Source organism: Bufo bufo, chromosome 7 (assembly GCF_905171765.1).
Source record: "Bufo bufo chromosome 7, aBufBuf1.1, whole genome shotgun sequence".
In the NCBI taxonomy this organism is placed as follows: domain Eukaryota; kingdom Metazoa; phylum Chordata; class Amphibia; order Anura; family Bufonidae; genus Bufo; species Bufo bufo.
In genome coordinates this window covers 199,753,680-199,778,793 of record NC_053395.1, presented here as the reverse complement: position 1 = coordinate 199,778,793, position 25,114 = coordinate 199,753,680, and the positions used below count along the sequence as shown (strand labels likewise).

Sequence of the window (25,114 nt, the reverse complement as noted above, 5' to 3'; positions counted from 1 at the left end):
GGATCCGTCTACAAATGCATTGCAAGAACGGATCCGTCTCTCCGCTTGTCATGCGGATGGACGGATCCGTCTTGCAGTCTTTTTCACTGTTTTCCCGGTCTGCTCATGCGCAATGCCGGATCCAGCACTAATGCAAGTCAATGGGAATTAATGCTGGATCGGGCATTCCGGCGACTGATCAGGCATTTTGGACGGACATAATACCACAGCATGCGGCGGTATTATGTTCGGCCAAAACGCCTGACAGTGACTGAACGGAAGGCATACTGATGCAAACTGAACGTATTGATCTCCATTCAGAATGCATTGGGATAAGCCTGATCAGCTCTTTTCTGGCATAGAGCCCTTTTGACCGAACTCTATGCCGGAAAAGAACAATGCTAGTGTGAAAGTACCCTAACACTCTGAGCAGGGGCGTAACTACCATAGCGGCGACTGCTATGGGGCCCAGCCCAGGGCAAGAGGAGCCCCGGTTGGGATCATCTCCTCTTCTACTAAGGTTGAAAACTTGGTCAGGACTCTACCCTCTACAGCAGGCATGGCCAACCTGCGGCTCTCCAGCTGTTGTAAAACTACAACTCCCACCATGCCCTGCTGTAGGCTGCCAGCAGAAGGCAGTCTGGGCATGCTGGGAGTTGTAGTTTTGCAACAGCTGGAGGGCCACAGGTTGGCCATCCCTGCTCTAAAGGAACAACTTTTAGCAAATGAGGCAGTGGGGAAATGGCCCGAGGGTCATTGAAAAGGGTTTAGGCGAAACCCTTCTGTCCTGTGTGAGGGGCCTGGTTCCATCCTTGCTATGGGGCCCTTACTCTCTATGTACGCCACTGCCTCTGAGTATAGATAATGTAGTATTATATACCTGCAGTACTAAGTAGCGCCACAGATAACACAGTGATAACTCTCTCAGTACAGATAATGTAGTATCATAAACCTGCAGCCCTATGTAACACTGCAGATAAGGGCTCATGCACATAACCATATGTATGTTACGTTCTGCAAAAAACGGATCTGCAAAAAATACGGATGACGTCCATTTGCATTCTGTATTTTGCGGAACGGAACAGCTGGCCCCTAATAGAACAGTCCTATCCTTGTCTGCTAGGTGGAAAATAATAGGACATGTTCTATTTATTGCGGAACGGACATGCGGACATAAGGAAACGGAATGCACACGGAGTAACTTCCGTCTTGTTTGGGGACCCATTGAAATGAATGGGTCTGCATACGGTCCGCAAAAAAAGAAAACGGAACGGACACAAAAAGAATATACGTTTGTGTGCATGAGCCCTAACACAGTGATAACTCGGAGTACAGATAATGTAGTAGATGTCACCTGCAGTCCTATGTAACACCACAGATAACACAGAGATATAACATTCTGTGGGGCTGTTTGTTTACTTTTTTGAAGTTTAAGGCTTCATTCACACGTCTGCAATTCCATTCCGCATTTTGCGGAACGGAATTGCGGACCCATTCATTTCTATGTGCTGCCCGGATCCAGAATTGCGGACCCACACTTCCGGGTCCGCAATTCCGTTTTCCCAAAAAATACCGGACAAGATTAGGCATTTTCTATAATAGTGCCGGCGATGTGCGGTCCGCAAAATGTGGAATGCACATTGCCGGTGTCCGTGTTTTGCGGATCCGTGGATCCGCAAAACACTTACGGACGTGTGAATGGACCCTAAGGCCCGTTTCACACGGGCGAGTTTTCCGTGCGGGTGCAATGTGTGAGTTGAACGCATTGCACCCGCACTGAATCAGGACCCATTCATTTCTATGGGGCTGTGCACATGAGCGGTGATTTTCACGCATCACTTGTGCGTTGCGTGAAAATCGCAGCAAGCACTATTTTGTGCGTTTTTCACGCAACGCAGGCCCCATAGAAGTGAATGGGGCTGTGTGAAAATCGCAAGCAAGTGCGGATGTGGTGCGATTTTCACGCATGGTTGCTAGGAGACGATCGGGATGGGGACCCGATCTTTATTATTTTCCCTTATAACATTGTTATAAGGGAAAATAATAGAATTCTGAATACAGAATGCTTAGTACAATAGGGCTGGAGGGGTTAAAAAAATAAATAAAAATAATTTAACTCACCTTAATCCACTTGTTCGCGCAGCCGGCATCTCTTCTGTCTTGTTCTGTGAGGAATAGGACCTTTGATGATGTCACTGCGATCAGCACATGGTCCATCACACGATCTTTTACCATGGTGATGGATCATGTGATGGACCATGTGATGAACGTAGTGACGTCATCAAAGGTCCTATTCCTCACAGAACAAGACAGAAGAGATGCCGGCTGCGCGAACAAGTGGATTAAGGTGAGTTAAATTATTTTTATTTATTTTTTTAACCCCTCCAGCCCTATTGTACTATGCATTCTGTATTCAGAATTCTATTATTTTCCCTTATAACCATGTTATAAGGGAAAATAATAAAGATCGGGTCTCCATCCCGACCGTCTCCTAGCAACCGTGCGTGAAAATCGCACCGCATCCACACTTGCTTGCGATTTTCACGCAGCCCCATTCACTTCTATGCGGCCTGTGTTGCGTGAAAAACACACAAAATAGAGCTTGCTGCGATTTTCACGCAACGCACAAGTGTTGCGTGAAAATCACCGCTCATGTGCACAGCCCCATAGAAATGAATGGGTCCGGATTCAGTGCGGGTGCAATGCGTTCCACTCACGCATTGCACCTGCGCGGAAAACTCGCCCGTGTGAAAGGGGCTTTAGGCCTCATGCACACGACGTATGTATTTTGCAGTCCGCAAAAAACGGATCCACAAAAAATACGGATGACGTCCGTGTGCATTCCGTATTTTGCGGAACGGAACAGCTGGCCCCTATTAGAACAGTACTATCCTTGTCCGTTATGCAGAAAATAATGGGACAAGTTCTATCTTTTAGCGGAATGGATATATGGAAATACGGAAACAGAATGCACATGGAATGACTGGTTCCGCATACGGATTGCAAATGGAAACCGCAAAAACTGAACGGAAATAAAATACGTTCGTGTGCAAGAGGGCTTAGGGTCATAGAGGTGGAACCTGCACCTATCAGACATTTCCGGCCATACAAGTCCAGATGGGATTAACCCTTTAAAGTGAAGCAACTTGCTGTTGTTTTGCTGTGTTCTGATTTGCTAAGCAGCACTACACTACCGAGTATCTGGACCGTCCTAGAAGTTGTTGTCATTGTCCTCCTCCAAATGGACTTTGTAGGGCAAACTTGTTTGGTCGGGGTTGACAGGTGAGCAAAAATTTAGAATTTTCCTGAAATTCTCCTTGAAGCCTCCAGCCTGACCCCTGAGAAGACACTGCATTGCGCTCACACATGAAGAAGACTTGAGAATTTCTCCCCAGAACAGCTGTAGTTCCCCACATAGCTGCGGTCTATTTGAGGAGGGTGGTCATTCCCTGCAGACGGCGGTCGGAACTCCTCTCTGAACACATACGGCACCCTCTAAGAGAAACCTTCTGTGTGACATCTAGGCGGCCTCTTCATATGGTGCCGAGCAGAAAACATCACGCTAATCCGGCGAGATAAAACAAAATCATGGCTTCAATCTAAAACGTAATCCTAAGGAATGCTTTGAAATATTAACAAGTGAAGTGATCGCTTACAAATGGCGGGTACACAAAGAATGAACCCATACACAAGGTATACATAGATCGGGGCGCACCACCAATGAGGCCAGGTGAGGCAGCACCAGGTAGGAGCAAGAGGGGGGCAATGAGTGATTTCATTGCACCTGCACTGGTTAAGAAATTGGCATTAAGGAGGGGGGGGGGCGCCGTTTCAGTTTTCGCCTAATTCATTCAGTATGGGAGCTCTGGAGATATTGCAGTATAGCACTCGGTCCCATAGAGAATGAATGGACCTGCCACTCCATCAGTTCGGAAAATGGCACCCCCCATTTTTGGGATTGGTGGGGTTCCCAGTTTTCAGATCATCCATTGATCAGTTTGTTATCCCCTATCCTGTGGATAGGGGATAATCTGCAAACTTGGCATGACCCATTTAAAGGGAACCTGTCACGTTGAATATGGTGTCTGAGCTGCAGGCAGCATGTTATAGAGCAGGAGGAGCTGAGCAGAGTGATAGATAGTTTTATAAAAAAAGATTCAGCAAAACTTGTAATTTATTCATTTCTGGGCTTTGAAGTCCTGGAGGCGGTCCCATCAGTGATTGACAGCCTGCCCTCTATGATTGTGCATACTTTTATTCTTTATGCAAATGAGAGCTTCAGTGCGCAGGAGGGTGGGGCCTCGCTCCTCTGTGAGGGTGGGGCCTCGCTCCTCTGTGAGGGTGGGGCCTCGCTCCTCTGTGAGGGTGGGGCCTCGCTCCTATGTGCACCTCAGCTCCTCATCGTTCCAGTTCTGGCCACACCCAACAATGCACCAAAGTGTTCATTTGCATATAGAATAAAACAAGACAGGTATCATTTTGGTCAGCAGGATCAACCCTATCAGACACTATGCCTGGTGTAATTGGGTCGATCCGCGGATCCGCAAAACACACCCGGATGTGTGAATGGACCCTTAAAGCCAGGTTCACACTTCAGTTATTTCCTTCAGTTATTGTGAGCCAAAAACTCAGAGCAGGTGCAGATTTTTCCATTATACCTTGTTTCTAGAAGGCTTTAATACTGGTTTTGGCTCACAATAAATGATGGAAATAACTGACCAAATAACTAAAGTGTAAACTTGGCCTAAGGTGGAAATGAACATATGGGGGGTCATTTACAAAGACTGGCATTTTACGCCTCCGCGCTGCCGGAGGATTTGGCTAATTTATGACGAGGTGCCCCTCTGGCAGTCCATGTGTCTGCCCCTGACTGGAGTAGTTCTAACTCCTCTTTTAGGTCTGTTTCCAGGCATAAAAGATGGCAAATTTGTTGGGGCCAAAGCCCCATCCCCCGACACTCCTAAGTGTAGAGGACGGCGTAAAAATGCTGTGCCGCAAAATGGGTTCTTGAGACTTTTTTATGCCAAGAAGTGGTGTGGTGCGCCTAATAATTGACCCCCATTGACTTGAGATGCATAAAAACGTATCCTGCTTTGTGAATCTTCAGGATGGAATCAGCTGGTCACGGTTCATGATACAATAATAATAATAATAATAATCTTGATTTATATAGCGCCAACATATCCTGCGGCGCTGTAAAATCGGGGGGTTCGTGTACAATCAGAGTCATAAATAACATACACTACCGAAATAGATACCGTAACCATCAATTAAATACACATTAAAGTGCTAACCTAGCCTATGGCAACAAATATAATAAACCACCTACATAGAAAATGCCAGACCGCTGGTACTGAATTAGATCCTTTATTGTAAATCACATTATACGACAAACATGGTTAAAAAGAAACAGTGCAGGAGATAAAAGCAAACATCACTGGAGGAGACCTGCATGAACGGAGTCCCTATCATGAATATATGTACAAAGGACATAGTCATGCATATAGAGAAAATCAGACATGATAAGAAAAGGGACATTTACCCGTGCAAAGAGTCTCCTCCAGGATGGCGCCAACCCCAACGCGCGTTTCGGCGTACCTTCGTCTGGGGGTGATGTTTGCTTTTATCTCCTGCACTGTTTCTTTTTAACCATGTTTGTCGTATAATGTGATTTACAATAAAGGATCTAATTCAGTACCAGCGGTCTGGCATTTTCTATGTAGGTGGTTCATAAATAACATAGCAGCAAACAGGTCAACAAGAGGAATGAGGCCCTGCTCGCAAGATACAGTCTATGAGCTATATGATACGTGTAGATCAGGGAACAGCAACCTTCAGCACTCCAGCTGCTGTGAAACTACAACTCCCAGCAGGCAAACATGCTCAGCTGTTCTTAGAACTCCTATAAAAGGGAATGGAGCATTCTGGGAGTTGTAGTTTCAGAACAGCTGGAGTGCCGGAGGTTGCTGATGGCTGGGGGCAGGCTCCTCTCTCCTTCTGTACCAGTCTGTACCTTGTTCATGCTTATTGCAATAGTCTGTATTATGTATGTGCACCGCTTATCAGCGCTTTATTAATAATAATAATAATAATAATAACTATAAAAGGTACAATTTCTGGGGAAATTGTGTGAAGTGTTCTTGCCTCCACCAGTAGCTTACAACTGGAGTGGGCGGAGTAACTGGGTAACCTAATCGTTGGGGTGGTTGCACCTAAGGGTCGGGGTGGTTGCACCTAAAATTCGGGGTGGTTGCACCTAAGGGTCGGAGTGGGTGCACCTAAGGGTCGGAGTGGTTGCACCAAAAAGTCGGGGTGGTTGCACCTAATCGTTGGGGTGGTTGCACCTAAGGGTCGGAGTGGGTGCACCTAAGGGCTAGGGCGGGGGCACCCATGAGTCACCTGGTAGTCCGGGGGGGGTCACCTGGTGGTCTAAGTTAAATGGCTGAAATTTGATTGGCTATTTTAGGCTCCGCCCACTTTTTCACATTTGAATCCCAGTCACCCATTGACCAACTGTTCCAAGTTTAGTGACTTTGCCATTGACCCTCTAAGAGCAGCGGCAGTTTTAAATTTTCCCATTAAAACATATGGCTGAAATTTGATTGGCCGTTGTAGACTCCGCCCACTTTTAAACATTTGAATTCTAGTCACCTATTAACCGAATATATTAAGTTTAACAACCCTGCCATTAACATTGTTGAAATGAAATGGCAGCAATTAAAAATTTTCTCATTAAAGTCAATAGGGAAAATCTGATTGGTTGTTTGTGGCCCCGCCCACTTTTTAATGTCCCCAAAATGTGACATAAATTTTCAGGTTGACCCCATGACTAAGTGACCCAAGTTTGGTCAGTTTAACTCCGAAGCTGTATGAGTGACAAATGTTTGCATTTTTCCAATAAAACTCTATGGGAGAAAAAAAGAGGTTTTCGGGGGCCCGCCCCAGGGGCCCGGAGGGTGGGATCGGTTAACAAAGCACAAGCAAGATACTCGGGTATGTGCCGACCAAGAGTGCAAAGTTCGGTATTTATACTCCTAAATCTGTGGGAGGAGTAGCAAGTTTGAACGTCTCATTATAGTCAATGGGGAGAATTTGATTGGTTCTGTGTGGCCCCGCCCACATTTTATGGTCTCCGAAATGGTCTAACAAATTGCGCGTTGACCCCATGACTAAGTGACCCAAGTTTGGTGACTTTAGTTTCAAATCTGTGCGACTGGGAGCGATTTGAAAATTTTCCCTGTCAAAGTCAATGGGAAAAACGTGGATTTTGGGGGTCCGTCCCAGGGGCCCGGAGGGTGGGATCGGTTAACAAAGCACAAGCAAGGTACTCGGGTGGGTGCCGACCAAGACTGCAAAGTTTGGAATTTGTACTCCTAAAAATGTGGGAGGAGTAGCAATTTGAACGTCTCATTACAGTCAATGGGGAGATTTTGATTGGTTCTGTGTAGCCCCGTCCACATTTTGGGGTCCCCGAAATGTGCCAAAAATTTTCGGGTTGACCCCATGACTAAGTGACCCAAGTTTGGTGACTTTAGCATCAAAGCCTGGCGAGTGGGAGCGATTTGAAAATTTACCCTGTCAAAGTCTATGGGAAAAAAGGGGGCTTCCGGGGGTGGGATCGCTCCACAAAGTAATAGCAATCCGATCGGGAACAATCTGCACGTTTTGGTAAATTTTTGTCTATGTAGTGTAAAAACTGTGGGAGGAGTTAGGGTGGCAAATTTGGCTATAATAAGAATAATAAGAATAATATATATGTGAGATAACATTAAGTGGTCTTGCTATGCAAGACCACTTAATAATAATAATAGACATTGCCTCATACTTCTGGGCTGTTGACCTTTCCGGGTCCTGCGTTCCAGCAATGATAATAGACCGTGACCACCCGCTGACACCCTCCCTATACTGACAGGGCTTTGTCCTGATGTGTCCACTGGTCACTGTGTGGCTGCAGCGCGGCCGGCAAAACCTGATTTTATGTCAGTGAGGTGACTGTCAGTGTAACAGAGCAGTCACAGCCGCAGGCTCCTGATATTGGGGATGCTACTGCTGAATGCAGATCCGCTGCAGGACACACACTGTATAAGTCCTCAGACAGGGACACAGCTTGCATTTTTAAAGGTATCCGAGATCCACTGGTCGCAGACTAGCAGGGGCGGATTGGCCCTAGACTGTACAGGGAAATTTCCTGGTGGGCCAATGCCTAGCGGGGTACCCGAGCCCTCCTCAGGGGTGCCAGCCAGGTAAGTAATGATCTGTCACTCCCAGGGTTAATGAACACTGGGGGCGTCAAGTAGTTATGTGCCTGTCCAGCGACCACAGGTGCCCTCCTGATTCCTGCCTTCAACTGTATTGCCATCCTGAGACAACTGGAGAAGGAGGACAGAACATGGCAGCTGACCCTGTCCACCACAAGGGGGCAGCTTCTGAGGAGGTAGTTTCTGCTGCACAGAGGTTTTGGATGCTGTTGGGGCAGTTTGCCGTGTTGCACTGAGATATTTGGCTCTGCTGGGGCAGTATTTTGTGCCGCAATATGGTATTGTTGGCCCCGCCTTCTGTAAATGTGGACCCGTCTACAACACGGGACCCTCTTTTATTTATTAATTTTTTCCAGGGCCACTTTAATTTCCCAGTCCACCCCTGATCACATTGCTGGTAATTTCACAGTAAAACCATCATGTAACAGCCCAGCGGTTTAACATAGGAGGTACTCAGGGGTGCACCGCCGATGAGGCGCGGTGAGGCGATTTCCTCAGGCAGCACCAGGTAGGGACAAGAGGGGGTGCAGCGGAAAGGCCATGGACAATAAGCGCTTTCATTGTGGAAGCGTTCATCTCTGCATATTCAACTGTATCGCTGTATTAGGCTACATGCACACGACCGTATGTGTTTTGCGGTCCGCAAATAAAAACGGATGACATCCGTTTTTTTTTTTTTGCGGATCTATTGTAAGAATGCCTAAAATGGAAAAGAATAGGACATGTTCTATTTTTTTTTGCAGGGCTACGGAACGGGCATACTGATGCGGACAGCACACGGTGTGCTGTCCGCATTTTTTGCGGACCCATTGAGTGCGTGCCGCGCATGCGCGTCCCATGCTCCCATTTATTTCTATTGGGCAGACGGCAATAGTCGAGCCAGCGCTCGGCTATTTTCGGCGACCCCATAGAAATGAATGGAGGGCGGCTGCGCATGCGCAGTGTGCTCTCCTTGACTTTCGGGGCTCCGTTCTCGATATAGGTGTGGGACCCGCACCTATAAGACAATGGGGGCATATCCTAGCGATATGCCCCCATTGTCTGAGATGAGAAAACCCCTTTAATAGTAGGGCTGGAGGGAAGGGGTTAGGTTGAGAATTGGGGGGTGTCATTTCAGTTTTCGGCTGCAGAAAGACTAGATGCACCCCTTGGGGTACTGTCACTGTAACAGGGTCAGCGGTAACCCATAGCAACGGCGGGTGGGGTGTTAGGACCACCTAGGAGACAGCAGACTCCACCGCAGCCATTGCAGTAAGTAGTCAGGACTATAATGTCATGGGAGCCGGACTATCAGACTCAACTCTTTACATTGAGGAATTATTACGCACTGATTGAACGCATGTTTTATAAAGGACAAGGTCGAATACCAGGAGACTAAACAATGGGAATAGCTGCCATTGCTCCTCTCCCCGGCGGCATCTTCTCCTGGAGGCAGTGCACTTTCCTTCCCGTGTCCTTGCTCCCTCTGTCGCTCCTGCCATTCTCCCCGGCTGACGTAAGTGCGCGCCATCTGGCGGCCGCCGGGCGTACTGCAGGGAGGCGGTACTGAGAAAGCCCCTGCTCCGGCTCACACAGAGCGGCTTGGTGGGACACGGCAGCCGGAGGGAGAGCGCGGGGTCCCGGGGATCTGTGCGGGCGGGAGAGGCTGCTTACTCCTGGAAGGACACGGGGCCAGGAGCCGATGGGAAGAGGTATTATCTCCATTAGGTGGAGTTCGGAGCTCGCTGAGGGTCTGTGAGTGGAGGAAGACAGCAGAAGTGTCCGGGAAGTTTTCTGAGGAGCAGTGAAGTTCCAGAGAGGCAGTTGGAGTGGGATGTATTGCAGCAGAAGAGGGGCTCGTTTGACCTAGGGTAGTATTTGGGTGGTTGCACAACCCTTGTGGTGGACACCCTCATTGGCATCACCCCCATAAATCTGCCACTCCTCCTCCTCCTCATCATCACTGCTTGTGAGCAGAGGGGTCAGTGGTGCCCTGCTGTCAGGTATTGGGCTGTGACCAGTGTCCCCCCATCCATCCCCAGAGTGCCTGCAGGTGAATGGTAGAAATTATTGGGGTGCCCTTCCTGATTAGTCCCCCATTCATTCTCTGGGAGCAGCACTTAGTGCACGCAGACGTCTTGTGGTAGAGGTTTTTGGGGCGCCCCTTCCTTCTGTGTGGACCTACAACCAGCATCCTCCTGTGGGAGCTAGAGGTTGCATTAAGCTCTCCCTAAGGGTGCGACATGCCCTGGCTGACCTCCGTCTGCACCTCGCTTACCTCCTCCCTGTGACCCTCCCTTCTTCAATCAACCGCATCCGGCTTCCTAGTCTCCAGCCGCAGGTAAGACGTCCAATGCAGGTGCCTTGTCCGGGCAGATTCCTCTCAGCTCCTCCTCAGGTGGGAATAATATCTTCCTGCATGGGGGAAGAGGGTAGGCCTTCACCGTAAGGGGGGTGGGGGGTCAAGCTGGGTAGTTTTGTGTTTATAATATTTGCACATTGTTTTTATTTTAAATAGTAGGGCACGCTGGGAGTTGTAGTTTCACCACAGCTACAGGGCCTTCAGAGCGCGTGTACACACGTAAGGCATAGGGATGAGCTCAGACATGGCAGATCCTTCCCACCTCTTAGCTTACGCTCCGTGCAGATGTCGCACTTTGCATTCTTTCCTCCCAGAAACAGCGCCACCTATGTCCGCGGGCTTGGTCTGGAATTGCATCTCATCCTCATTCCAGTTAAAGGGCTATTCCAGCCTGTAGCGTGGATCAGTGATGATTACTGTATCGTGGGGGACCCCCACCAGTAGCCAGGATGGGGGGGGGGGGGGTTAATTGCAGCTATGAGGAGTTCAATACAGCTGCTTGACTCAACGCTATCGGCTTTAAATGGGTGGAAGGGGGCAGGGTGCATGCTTGACTACAAGCCATGGGTTCCCCTGTTCCTGCAGTGTGTAGGGGTCCCTCCCCATCTAGCATTACTATTAGCTTCCCTACAGGCTGGGATGAGTTGCAGTACCAGACACAGCCCACGGTGGCGCTCATTCTAGGGGCGGGGGTCGTCAATATCTGTAACGGATGTGACCATTAGAAATGCTTCGTATAAAAAAAACAGTCATGTTTGTCAAAAAAAGTTTGAAACATTGTATCAATATTCCAAATATTGTAACAATCAGTATTCGATCCCATACGGGGTATGCCGTCCTTGCGTCCCGCTAGGGGATTTTAACTTTTTTGGGGTTAATTATCCATAATGACGTTTTTGTTTCTGTCTTGTCGCACCTCGGTGTCTTAACCCTTTCGCCACTAATCCCAGCCGCCACTGTATTCCTGGCCTGCGGCTAGAAGGGGTTAATTAGCAGTCGCAGGTTAATTGTTGCAAGCCGTGAGTAATTCTGCCTGTAGGTGAAGGATCTCGGCAGAAGTGTGACATTTCTCCGGGCCCTGGAGAAAAGCTGAGATTCCTGGCATTCCTCCCCGCTGAGGAGGAGGAGGATGATGATTAGTGGGCAGTTAATATTTTTGAAGATTTAATTGCCCTGTTCAAGCGCTTAGAAGTCACCTCATGGTGGTGGCGTCAAATGGAAGCGGATTATTGGCTGCAGCGGGCAATTGCTGAATTAGAACCTGGAGGTTTCGGATCACGTCGTGGTGACCCAATGACTGATGACTTGTGGCTGCGTCACTGAACGGAAAGGAAACTGAAATTCGGCTAAGGGTAGGTTCACATGTGCGGCACAAACTCCAAAAGTCTGTACCGGCAGTGAAAGAACTACTGGAGCTGGACACCGCTGGATGCCCTTTGACTATAATGGGATCCAATGGCGATCAGGCGAGTTTCTGGCATAGATGCCGCTGCATGTGGCATTTGTTTGTCTGCCCTAAAGCTGGCATTTATGCTATAAACCCGTTGGATCCCATATAGGTCAATAGGGATCTGGCAGAGCTGGATAGCAGTCTGTTCCTCTGTTGGGACAGACTCAACGAGTTTGTACCGCATATGTGAACCTACCCTAAAAACCTTTTTGTTTCTCCTAAATATGAGTTGCTTATAGTATTGTACAAATGCCAAATAATACCGCCACATGGTGCCTATGTTATACCTCCACAGGGAAACCAAATAAACCCTGCTAGAGTAATGGTGCCAGTGATGCTCAGAAAGGTTTAGAGACCCGCACCGTCTCAATTTTACAAGAGCATTTTTTTTGCAGCGTTCTAGAGAAGAAGTTGGTGCCTCTCAGATTCACCATAGGGCAGCACAAGGAGTCTCCATGGGTCCGTGCCCTTGGCATTGACGTTTACATGAGCCGTGGAACTACAAATGACGACATATGTAACTATTTGCTCTCGCAGATGCCATCACGAGTGGTGCATTTCCTTCGCCGCGTGTTGTCCTACTAGAATTGGCGTCAAACAGCCGGTAGCAGACAATGGCAGCTTGACATCTCCGTCGTGGCAGATGCGAAACATTAGCCCATCTGTCGTGTTGTGCCGCCATCTACATGTGCTCTGTAGGCAAATATTTACCAGTAGCGCCAGGTATTTCCTCTCTTTCTCTGTCGGTATGTGCTCAGTGAGGACGCCACATGTAGATTGCTGGCAGGATACACTGAAGATTTTTCATGTGTATTTGGCGGCCAGAGGTCACCAGGCATCTGCTCTCCAGGGAAGTGATGTTACTGGCGGATTCTGCGTCTGGCAGCCATTCACCAGTCCCTCTCCATGGGAGGCAATAAACATGCGCGGCCGTGCCAAGTTGTCAGGAAGAGAAGAAATAAAATTGTGTAATCTTTTTATCCTAAAAATGTCTTCTGTCCTTTCATCGCCCCTGTGGGGCCCATGTACACGCTAGGCAACATGTCGCATGGCTGCCACGTCACTCAGTCCCTGTAGGCCGATTTGACATCCGGTCCATAGTCATGGATTGTCCCACAGCCTATACCAGGGATGCCCAACCTGCGGCCCTCCAGTTCTTGCAAAACTACAACTCCCAGCATGCCTGGACAACCTACAGCTATAAGGGCATGCTGGCAGTTGTAGTTTTGCAACAGCTGGAGGGCCGCAGGTCTATACCATGGAAAACGCTGTGTACTGGTCACTGATGGCCTAGTGCTGATTTGCTGCCGAATCCTCCATAAATTTGCACGTCCAAATTTGCCCAGAATGCATGTTTATTTCGCTAGACCCCCTGACAGTAACTTATCTCCCACAGGAACAAAGGGTTGGGCATCAAGAAATGAATGATGGCTATTGGATTCATTTCATCTGAACCCGCCGATTTTTGGGGGGACTGGCTGATCGGTTTAGGTAAGCCCTGGCCGGTCCCGAGGGTGTGGTTTATATGCTCCGAATTTACCGACTACATTGTTGATGGGTATATAATATGTTTGGGGATATCCCGACTTTTCCTTAACTGCAGATGTCAAGCAATAGAAGGATTGGGCTGATGAAGTAAAGCATGCATGATCTTTTTGCTCTCACGAGAGGTAAGGCTACATTAATAGTAGCGTTAAGAATACCCGGCAGCCTGTTTTGGCGGAGGACAGCCTCCCGGAGTTCACCGTATCCTGCCAGACACTGCCGTATCCTCATTGACTGTAATGGGATGGCCTATTTCTGGCATAAATGCCGTCTTTCTGCTGGACAGATACCGCTGCAGTGGGTTTTGTTCGTCCGACAGCCGGCTCTTATGGTGGAACAGGCATAACGCCAATGTGAACCTAGCGTAAGCTGCCACCAGGGGGGTCTGACAATGGCCGACTCCGCTCTTTCCATTCAGAAAATGCATTGGGGTCGGGAAGAGTAGAAGTAGAGGTGCTCATGCCGCTCTACAGAGCACTAGTGAGACCTCATCTGGAGTATTGTGCTCAGTACTGGAGACCATATCTCCAGAAGGATATTGATACTTTGGAGAGAGTTCAGAGAAGAGCTACTAAACTAGTACATGGATTGCAGGATAAAACTTACCAGGAAAGATTAAAGGACCTTAACATGTATAGCTTGGAAGAAAGACGAGACAGAGGGGATATGAGAGAAACTGCTAAATACATAAAGGGAATCAACAAGGTAAAAGAGAGAATATTTAAAAGAAGAAAAACTGCTACAAGAGGAAATAGTTTAATTAGAGGGGCAAAGGTTTAAAAGTAATATCAGGAAGTATTACTTTACTGAGAGAGTAGTGGATGCATGGAATAGCCTACCTGCAGAAGTGGTAGCTGCAAATGCAGTGAAGGAGTTTAAGCATGCATGGGATAGGCATAAGGCCATCCTTCATATAAGATAGGGCCAGGGGCTATTCATAGTACTCAGTATATTGGGAAGACTAGATGGGCCAAATGGTTCTTATCTGCCGACACATTCTATGTTTCTCTATCTATCTAGCTCATCATGCCTGGTCTTTCGTTCCCTTGCCATCAGAGGAGAATAGGGAGACCCCCTGTACACATTCTACCGAATGAGTGGATTTGGGCGGCTTTAGCTTCCTCTGATAAGGAAGACTTGTAATGTAGGATGCTCTATGTAAAGCTTGATCATCAGTCTCCATAACTAAGTGCCTTCTTGGGGTCCTCAGCTTCCACTTGGTCTATTTACCATCAAAGGCTCGCTTCAGTATCTGACGACACATTGTGCGGTCACCACAGAAGTATGTTCTGCGTCCCTGCTCGTTATCCGATTGGTCTTTTAGACGCGTCCCTGAAGGCCCGAGGTGGTGGTGACATGCAGAATTGTCTGATATCTCACTGTGATGTTGAGTCATCGAGCAATATTTCATTTCGACTAAAGTTTTCCATGGGAACTCTGCCAGATTTGGGAGTGGGTCTGCCTTATCATTGTGTCAACATGCATTAAAACGTCCTGACGGGCAGAGGAAGCACGAGAAGTCAATGCAAGTACGAAGGTGTCATTACCTGCGGCTTCTGTTTACTGAAAACCAAAAATTTCTTTGAAGTCTTCTCCTAACAAGACATGGAGGTTGACAATAAAAACAAGGCAATGTTACCTGTGTACCATAGGTCAGCAGTGTGGCCCCTACTGGGCATTAAAAGATGCCATCTGGCCCTTGCTACAGAGCTGGTGGCAATCTTCTTAGGAGCCAGAAGACATGCACCTTCTCCATCACCACATTTGGAGGCCCAGTTACTGTTTTTGTTCCTTATAGACTACTGGATTGAGAGTTTTTCCCACTTGCTTTTGTTTTTCTTTATATTAGTCACCGACAGACTTTGGTTTTAGTCATAGTTGTCTGTTTCGTCACATTTTTGGCTGGTGCCATCGGCTGAACTGTAGACAGGGCTCTGTAACCTTCTGCATTAACTGTTTCTTGTTCTCACATTTTGCATTTGATTTGGATGGAGTGTCTGGGAAATGCAATGTATTCCTGTAGACCAAGACCTGGAGGTTGACCTCGAGCCTTGTTCCTCTCCAGTGAAAGGCCTTGAAGAACTTACTAAAGAGCTGTAACATAAATGTGACTCTCGGCCCAGGGATTTTTTTTAAACATTTTAGATTTTATCATATTTTTGTTTAATGTTTTTTTTTTCTCTTCTTCTCATAGATGATATTCATTGCCTTCTTGCTCTAGATGTCCTTGGTGCATTCTTTAATATTCTGGAGGTACTGTTGCCATAATCTCAACCTATGACCATCTGTGATCACCAAGGGATTTAACAAGCTGTTATTTTCTTTCTCTGTGTACATGGCAAGTGTTGACAAGCGCCGTGAGTGAATGATGCAGCAATTTCAGTTGATTTTGACATCATTGGTGCTGGGAAACATATTTTTAAAGGGCTTCTCCTCTTTGGACAATCTCTACTTACTGTTGAAGGGTCCCTAGAAAGTAAGATGGTAACTGGGAATCCTGCTGCTGTAATCCCCAGCAATCAGTTGTTACCTCTTGGCAATGCCAAAAATGTTCACTTTCTCTCCAGCGCCACCACAGGGCAAATTAGGCATTACACAGTGTCAATTCGAATGAATTTGCTTTCTATGTAATGCCACACTGGACAGGTCCTCCAGAGCGAGAACGTTTTTTTTGTAATTGCTCTTTACTGTAGCCAAGAAATGGGGTTCTTAAGTAGAGGACCCCTTTATTGATATGTTCTACCCTTTGAGGATCATCCTCTATTTTTGTTAATAGCATAGGCTTCAGTATACAACCACAGGGGCTCTGTGTGCTGCCATACTATACCATATGTATAGGGTTGTTCCACCATAAAAGCAATGCTTGAGGCATCTGACGAAACCATGCAATGATTTTGCTTTTCTTCTGCTTTATGTGGAATCTGAAAAAAATCTCTGTAAATTAGAGCAGAGGCTCTTGTATGGCAGCCCTCCTACAACGGTGTACAAAACAATACGGCTGGGTACATGACGCTTTAGAGGGGGGTAGGTGACCTAAATGGTTGCTTCTAGTCAGCAAGAGCTAGAGTAGTTTTTTGGTGAGGTTTCAGCTCTTGCTCACTGATAGGGGTTGTAAATAGGGGACCCACCTCCTTGATGCCCATGTGTATAGGGGTTGTAAATAGGGGACCCACCTCCTTGATGCCCATGTGTATAGGGGTTGTAAATAGGGGACCCACCTCCTTGATGCCAATGTGTATAGGGGTTGTAAATAGGGGACCCACCTTCTTGATGCCAATGTGTATAGGGGTTGTAAATAGGGGACCCACCTCCTTGATGCCCATGTGTATAGGGGTTGTAAATAGGGGACCCACCTCCTTGATGCCCATGTGTATAGGGGTTGTAAATAGGGGACCCACCTCCTTGATGCCCATGTGTATAGGGGTTGTAAATAGGGGACCCACCTCCTTGATGCCCATGTGTATAGGGGTTGTAAATAGGGGACCCACCTCCTTGATGCCCATGTGTATAGGGGTTGTAAATAGGGGACCCACCTCCTTGATGCCCTTGTGTATAGGGATAAATAGAAAGGGTCTTCTATCTGAAAATCTTTTATGCTGACTATGAATCCAGCACCATGGCGCAGTGCACTGCAGAGATCATGGTCTTCACATTGGGATTGCTATCTTTATGAAGGAACTTCTGAAGAATGTTCATCTTAATCTTCAAGACAGGAAGCTGATCTAACAGTAGGTTGCTGTAGATAAATCGACTTCTGTGAAGACTGTCACATGAGAGACATACGGTCTGAGGCAGAGGACAAGTCACTTCGTCTCAATGATCAGATCCATCAATGAGATCATCCAGGTTTCGGCCACAAATGACGGCCCCATGGTCTGCTTCCTATGATCACTTATTTTACAGTCTTATGACATTGCCTGTCTGCTTCTTTTTGAGTCACTGGAGACTTTCGATGTCGGGTATGGCAGCACTGCGGTAGACCTCTGTGATGTATGGCTCTGCAGCAACATGTACCGACAAGAATCCAGATCGGCTACAGTTGGTATTCAACGAGCCTGTAACAATAAGGTCTATTGCTGTAAAAAGCCCTCCAGCAATAGTTGTGGGAATTATGTTTATTTTATCGCAACTAAAATATTCATGAACTCTCACTTTAGCCGTATAACATATCTCCTCATCTTCTGGATGGCAGCACAAGATGAGACTTCGAGTCCTGTACTGTCTGAGATGAGAAACATACATATACGTCATATACGTAGACCAGGTCATCAGCCGATTGTACATTTTTGTCTCTTTGATAGGCCATAAAATGTTCTTGGGGAGGTTGTAGCTTCTTATTTTCTTCAGGGAAGTGAGAGAATCTTCTTTTTTTGGGTTCAAGATCTTTGCTTGGACTTCTTAGAGGGTGGTTACCTACCTAACCTGGAAATGAAGAGCACCACGTGAAAGGCCATTCTCCCGTAACCCCTATACCACGTCACTTAATCCTGAAGGTTGCAATATGGGGAAGGCGTTTATTTGATAACATCATTGACCTCAATTCTTTTATACACCAATAGAAGAAATGTTGTGAATCTTGGGAAATTTGCAGTATCCTGATGAACACAGAGCGTTTGGTATAGTGCAGTCCTATGGTCCAACATGGACTATTTAGGCATGGGCATTGAGATCTGTCCTTGAGCACATTGGGCAAGCATAGAGGAGAACTACAAAGAGAAGGTGCTCCATACCAGTTCCCCCCCCCCCCCCCCCCCCCATTAGACCTCTCTCATGTCTGTGGTCTCCATGGGCAGCACACGTATCCATTGACTTGAACGTGTGGAACCTTGGTGACACCACAGAAGCATGCCTTATTTTTGTCAGTGATTACAGATCCCTCACGCACGTTATAGTCTGGGTCTGCGAAAACCACGAATGCCAACCGTGTTTGGTCTGTAGTTTTCACAGATCGTTGGTAGGAGATGGCTGGTTTTCCACATCTGGATTTGCAAACAACGCATTTTCTATGGTGAGCAAAAGGGAATGGAATCAGTTAGGTCCCCTCCAAGGGCCACACAGCGGCCACATGGCTTGCCTGTCTGATATGTTCCCTCTCGACCACACGGGATGAGTAGTGCTCCAGGGCTCTGTATGAGAACTCCTTGTAGCCATGAAGCTGAAGAAAAGTCAGTTTGATGTAACACGCCCCATTGGTGTCTGGGATGGGAGCTGCTGCGCATGCGCGCTCCCAACCACCATAAAGACAGGCACTTTTTACTATAGCGCGCAAGCACGACCACTGCTGCAGGATTGCAGGGTGGTCATAACCCCAGCGGTGAATAATTTGATGGATAAATGAATCCAGCCAGCAAAGGATGCAATATGGACAATCGCAATACATTAGTAAGTGCTTTTTTATTTAATTAACTTTCTCTACTTGATAAATGCCATTTGCTGAAGTGAGACAACCCCTTTAACTTTTGGATTAATGTGCAATGTAATAAAACCTCTCAATATTAATATCCTCTTCATTTTGAAAAAAACATGGCTACTTTTAGATAAAGTATTCTGTAATGTAAGCTGGAAAAGTGTTTCCTTAAATGAGTTCCTCTGGATAGAAAATATCTGAAGGATATGACACCCGAGTATGTGACCCGCAGTCGATCAGAATGTGAGGCATAAATACATCGCAGCCCATTTTAGTACTAAGTGGATTAAATGGAGCCGCCTCCTGACCTCCGGGAACAGACTGTTTTCGCCTTCTAAATCCAATTTGCCCACCCAAGTGACACGGAGAAGCTTATGTTAAATATTCTGAGATCGTTTTGTGTTCTGGATTTGTTTGTTTTAAGCCGACGATGTCTGATTATAAATAGGAAGAAGATGTTACCAGCCGTTCCAGGAGCCTTCTCTAGATATTGGAGGCGCAGCATTTTTTGTTTCACCTCTCCTGTCATGTGTATTTTAGTATATACTTATATGAATGCATGACAACAAATTCTGGAGCACATTTTCTTATAATTCTGCTCCTCTGTTACTCCTCCTGGTAATGTAGGAGTACATTGGCAACTTGGTGTCGCCATGCCCCTCAGGGTGCGTCCTACACTCTGAATAGAGGGTGTCGGCCTGTGTAGGATGCGCATCTTTTGACAAGGGCAATGGTAACGCCCGGTTGTCATTTTGTTTATCAATTTCCAGGAGGAATAATGGCGGAAAATCGCCATGCAGAATCGAAAAGAAATCTAATATTTGAAATGATCGAGGGTACTTTTTAATAGGAATGTAACTGTTATTAGGATGGGGTACTGGGTATTCCAAATGTTATTTTCCAGATTGTAGGGACCAGCAGTGGATGCTGGGAGTTGTGTACAGCTGGAGCCCTGTGGGTTACCGCCTCTTGTAAATATTGTAGAGGTAGAAGTCATTTTAAAATGAGTGCTTGAATAATTAAATAGATGTGTGGCACCTAATCAGTGAAAGTGTTTCATTTGAGACTTTCCAAAGTAATTGGGCTTTACAAGAAAAACGAGCAATGGTGGATATCTAGAACCGGAGGCAGGAAAAAGGGGCTTCATATCCAGACTTCCTTGGGAGAAGTTGCCCTCCTTTCCCCAGTGGACAGCTTGACTGTTTCCATATCTCCCATCTCCTTTACAGAGGATTTCTGCTTTGTTTATTTTGGATTACGCAAAATTATCGTTTTCCAATATTGTTTCTTTATCAGTTCCCCATAGTTTTCAAGATCTCTTCTTGTTTGCATTCTGTAATCCCAGGGGATAAAGGCCTGTCCTGGTCACTTGGGTTTATCACGCTGATCTCAGCTATGTTCACAAGCGGTTCAATGGTGCCATCCAAAGGTCGTGTACATGAACCCTGTAGATGGCCATTCCATAATGGTGAGCTGCACGTGTCGGTGCACAGGTTCTTGTACACACATTTTTATGCAAGAAGATGAGGGTAGCTCTCCTCCTGGCCAGTAACCACGTCTGCCAGACCATTGATTTCTATGTGAATGCATTGTATATGGGGACAGTATTGTGACATTGTAAACCCCAATCTGTTCCTTCTTTACAATAGCTTTAATTGCATACATTTTGGAAGAGCCCTGCACCTTCTCCAAACAGGTCTATTTAATGGACCCAGTGGGTGTTCCTGGGCGAACCAAGAACGAACAATATACAAAAGTGAATTTTGTGCAAACATCCTTGTTGGTGTGCCAGGGTGGTGAAAAGCTCCCAAAACATCAGGCTCTGGGGGATAATTCGATCTCTCTTCACAGTTTACCTGCATTTCTCACACACTCCTGAGATCAACCCTGGAACGAGCTGCACATGAGCATACTTGCTCAGTGTCCGTGCCGCAGTCTATACATTGCATGGGCACCGTCCCTGTGCACTCCACTTGCAGATGTGGACCCATTGACTTGAATAGATCCACAATCTGCAACATACGGCCAAAGATAGAACATGTTCTATCTGTTTGTGGTGTGGATGCACGGAACAGAAGCCTGCGGAAGCGATTCGTAGTGCCTCCACACCGCAAAAAGATAGGTGAAGTCCTATCTTTGGTCGTATCTGGCGGATGCAGACCCATTCAAGTCAGTGGGTCTGCATCTGTAATATGGAGTGCACACGGCCATTGACCTATATTGTGAACCTGCCGTTTACGGTCCGCAGCGTGGGCATTAGCCCTTAGACAGTGTGACTTTGTTACATTTTGCATGCCCTGCTCTTCAGCTGCTCAGGGGAGTGGCTACACAAGGGAAGGGTTACTCGGGGGAGGATCATGAATCATGGTACTTCCCAGAGGAGTGTCTTCCAGTTCTAAAATCAAGATAACCTATATTTTCTTCTTACACATTAGTGATAGATGGAGGTCTCTCTCTGAGCAACCACCTGACCCCATTTCTCTTGTCCCCCATAGCATGGTGGGGCCTACATTTATGCCATATACCCCAATAATTTCAATTGTTCTCATGACCACTGTACCAGTGTGATGGAAAGACAATATGTCTCAACCTTGGTGTCCAGACGTAGCAATGTGACTCCTGAATTGTGCCAAGTAGCAGCACTCTCGTCAAAGGACTTTCCTTAAGGCTATATGCACACGACCGTTGTGTGTTTTGCGGTCTGCAAATTGCGGATCCGCAAAACACGGATGGCGTCGTGTGCTTTCCGCAATTTTGCGGAACGGCACAGACAGCCTTTAATATAACTGCCTATTCTTGTCCGCAAAGCGCGGACAAGAATAGGACATGTTATATTTTATTTTTTTTTCGGTGCACGGAACAGAGCCACGGATGCGGACCGCACACAAAGTGAATGGGTCCGCATCCAAGCCGCTTGGGCATCTTGCGCTTCCAACACATTTGCGGCACAGCTCTCCAGCAGACTCTTCCAGCATAGAACATTGTGTGCAGTGGTTTTTGTCCTGACAAATCCCGGCATATTTGCTGGGTAGCAATTGAATCTCTGCTGGACCCTTATATAGTCAAAGGGACTGGCGGGCATTCCGGTAACATCCCGCAATGCCGAATCTCGAACTCCAGCAAGTCATTCTATGCCAGAGAGCAAATGTGAAACTAGCCTTACGGTATGTCAACATGGGGGAGAATTTTCTGAAGCAGATCTTACCGTGATTCCAAGTCTGTCGCCTAATCTCTGTCTCTGCATAGAGGATATCCGGTGCTTGTCAAGTTAAAAACGACACCACAGGTCCGTTTCCACTGCAGATTTTTTCAGTGGCACGTGGGGGAGAGTTTGTAAACTTTGCTGGTAGTATACTGTACTGGTTTTTCCGCCCGCAATTCTGCCGCCTACCCACTACGTGTGAACATTCCCTAATGGGTTGTTGACAGTGCTTTTCGACACCTGAATTTGGTGAGGATTCCTTTCTTTGTACTGTCGCGGTAATAAACTGCGGGTTCCTGTTGAAACAAGTGTAGACTGTTTCCGCACAGCCACCTGGCTGTTTTTGGCACAGGATCCGCGCCAGAGTCTGCAGATAAGCCCCTGAATGCGATTGTCTTGCCTCTGTTTTGTACTTGATTGGCAAGGCAATTAAAGACAGAAAATGGTCAAATAACGATATTTTTCGGATAATAGACTATTGGCGTGTGGGCCTAGAAATGTACCTCGTGTCCCTCTCTTGTCTGGGTGACTTTCCTTCCATAAGGAAGATTTACAGCGTGTTATGAGGCAGGCACAGAAAGAGCCCAGCAACACATGAGGCGGTAAATCTAAACCATATGGGAACAAGAAAAATAGGAAATATTAACTGGTTTCGGTAAAACCCTCGTCCCACATTCCTCGTAGACATTTCACGATGATTACTTTTCATTACCCGCACGCAGAAGTAATTTTTTTAGGATTCAAGGGAGTACTTAACCCAAAGGAAGAAAAAATTCCATCGAACCTGAACCTGGAGACTATTATGAAAAATGTTGAAAATTAAAAGAAGGAAAAATGCAGCTAGGCTACTTTCACACCAGCGTTTTTGCTGGATCCAGCAGGGTTCAGCAAAAAACGCTTCCATTACTGATAATACAACCATCTGCATCCGTTATGAACTGATCCGGTTGTATTATCTTTACCATGGCCAAGACGGATCCATCATGAACTCCATTGAAAGTCAACGGGGGACGGATCCGTTTTCTATTGTGGGTCATGACGGATCCGTCTTGCTCTGCAACCCAGGACAAAAAGCAAACCACAGCATGCGGTCCCTAATCTACGGACAACATCCATGCGGTTTCCGCAGATGGATGCAGACCCATTCAACTTGAATGGGTCTGTGATTCGTCCGCGGGCTGCAATATGGGCTCGGCCAGGGAATGGCCGTGTGCGTGAGCCCTTACAGTATGTAAATGTGTTAGGGTGCATTCACACAACGGACACCAAAATAAAATAATTACATTTTATTTTCCATTGATGCCTTTTTTGAAAAAACACCACTAAAAGCGGTCCTCTTCAATTGTATGGAGGTCGTTGGGGTGTTAAAACTGACAAAATAGGACATGTCCTATTGTTTTGATGCCTGTTAAAAAAAACAAACACAAAAACAGGGTGAATTGAAAAATGACCATCACTTGGTACGGAATGTACCTACTCGTGTGTAGGTTTCCTCCAGGAATAGATATATGGTATTTGAATAACTGAGCACTAGACCTCCCGTCATATTAGAATATATTCACTGGTACAATTCCACCCCCTTTGCTTACACAGTCTTGTCAGCAGTCATGATATACTGTATGACCGTATGTAGTTCCCTTTGGTCGTTTTCCATCCTCAGTGTGGTTGAACATATACGGTAAAGGAGACTGCTCTTACACCTTTCCAAAATGCAGGCCTGGAATAAAAACTTTCGTTGTTGCACATAACAACCAATCGCAGAGCAGGTTTTATCTTTCCAAAGCACTATTATACATGAAAGCAGCGCTGTGACTGGTTGCTATGAGCCGCATTTAGTACCATGGGCCACAACGGCTTCTTCGATGGTTCTTCCTCTTTAGCTCCACCAGAACCGAAGCCGTGATGGTTTTACTGTAGATTATGCTTAGGCCAGTTAGCTAATGTGTCTAGAAGTTTGATACTGAAGCTTACCTTTTTGAAGTTATTTTATGTTATCTATGGAAGTACCTATTGCCTGGCCGCTAAAATAAAGTCAGCGACTCCTTAAAGGGGTCTTCAAGGAAATAAATCTTGATGATCTATCCTTGGGAGAAGTCATCAATATCATTTCGGCGGTTGTCCAATTCCTGACACCTGTACGAATGAAAAATAAGCCCCGCCCCTAGGAACTCCCCCTGAACAGTGCAGAACCGGCCATTTATTGGTGGGTGGGGCTTACATAAGCCATGCCTTTTTTGAACCGATTTTGCAGGGACTCTCTAAATATTAGGTGCCTGCTTGATAGCAGGCGTGAACCACGACCAGAGAGTGGATGTGTTTATATACTTTTTGTTGTCTATTACAATGTCTGTCTATCCATTCTCCTGTTGTGGTTCGCGCCTGCTAGCTATCGATCAAAAGTGAGACAAAAACTGTCTAGTCGCTTCCCACCTTGCATCTCGCCCGCTCCAGTAGCTGACCGGCTCCTACCTCTGGGGTGCCAGATACACACAGTCACTGGAGCTGTGCCCAACGGACACTGGTCAGCAGAATATACACCCTGCGGAGGGTATCTGCACTTGTGCATACTCGCCCCGTGAACACCTTTTCTCTTTGGCCACTGATTGCTCTGAAAATTAGGGACAGTCCCTGCAAATTCGGGGCTGTTGGCAACTATGCAATCAATTTTTTAACATAGGTTAGCGTTAATGAAAAATATTGCACCAAATCTCAAGGGCGGCAATCTTCTTTACTTCTGTCATGTTCAGACCTCCTGATATTTTGTTTGCAGCCTGCTCTTTTCTCATGTGTCCTCCTAGACTGGTCTATGGCATTCTCTTCTTCTGATGACCAGCGAGGGACTGATACTCTGAACACTGCTACTGTCAGAGGACCGGCGATGGCTGCCCGTGATTGAGCGCCGCCTGGATGTCTGACATTTTATCACATCATT

General features: G+C 46.6%; 1 protein-coding gene across 7 annotated transcripts in view; it reads left to right on the top strand.

Annotated features, from left to right (window-relative positions):
* Positions 1-9,798: 9,798 nt before the first annotated feature.
* TANC1 (tetratricopeptide repeat, ankyrin repeat and coiled-coil containing 1) overlaps positions 9,799-25,114 on the top strand; it is a 196,508-nt gene continuing 181,192 nt past the window's right edge. For 3 of the 7 annotated variants that reach the window (XM_040441668.1, XM_040441665.1, XM_040441662.1), the window contains exon 1: positions 9,799-10,557. The gene's annotated coding sequence lies outside the window, so the exon portion shown is untranslated. The remainder of the gene's footprint in view (positions 10,558-25,114) is intronic. The other 4 variants (XM_040441672.1, XM_040441667.1, XM_040441666.1 and 1 more) reach the window with 2 other exon arrangements.